This window comes from Austrofundulus limnaeus, unplaced genomic scaffold (assembly GCF_001266775.1).
Source record: "Austrofundulus limnaeus strain Quisiro unplaced genomic scaffold, Austrofundulus_limnaeus-1.0 Scaffold8746, whole genome shotgun sequence".
Taxonomy (NCBI): domain Eukaryota; kingdom Metazoa; phylum Chordata; class Actinopteri; order Cyprinodontiformes; family Rivulidae; genus Austrofundulus; species Austrofundulus limnaeus.
Window position 1 is genome coordinate 1 of NW_013961148.1, and position 391 is coordinate 391.

The following is a 391-nucleotide window of genomic DNA, read 5'->3' on the forward strand; positions in this document are numbered from 1 at the left end:
AAGGTGATGTGGATGTCAATGCTCCTAAAATAAAGGGAGACATCAAAACACCAGACATTGACATCAAAACTCCTGATCTTGAAATTGAAGGGCCAAAGGGTGGATTTGAAATGCCTAAAATCAAAATGCCATCACTGAACATCAAAGGTCCTACAGTAGAGAGCCCAGATGTTGACTTGAGTCTAAAAGGACCTAAAGTTGAAGGTGATGTGGATGTTAAAGTGCCAAAAATCAAAGGAGACATAAAGGCACCAGATGTTGAGATTGAAGGTCCAGATATTGACATTGAGGGCCACAAAGGAGGAATCAAAATGCCTAAATTCAAAATGCCATCGTTTGGAATGAAAGGACCGAAGGTAGAAGGTCCAGATGTTGACATTGAGGGCCACAA

The 391-nt window shown here is 41.2% G+C and overlaps 1 long non-coding RNA gene across 1 annotated transcript in view; it reads left to right on the forward strand.

Moving 5' to 3' along the window:
- Positions 1-16: 16 nt before the first annotated feature.
- The window catches only part of LOC106512597 (uncharacterized), a 1,552-nt gene continuing 1,177 nt past the window's right edge, over positions 17-391 (forward strand). The window contains exon 1 of the long non-coding RNA XR_001309693.1: positions 17-147. This is a non-coding gene — a long non-coding RNA (uncharacterized LOC106512597). The remainder of the gene's footprint in view (positions 148-391) is intronic.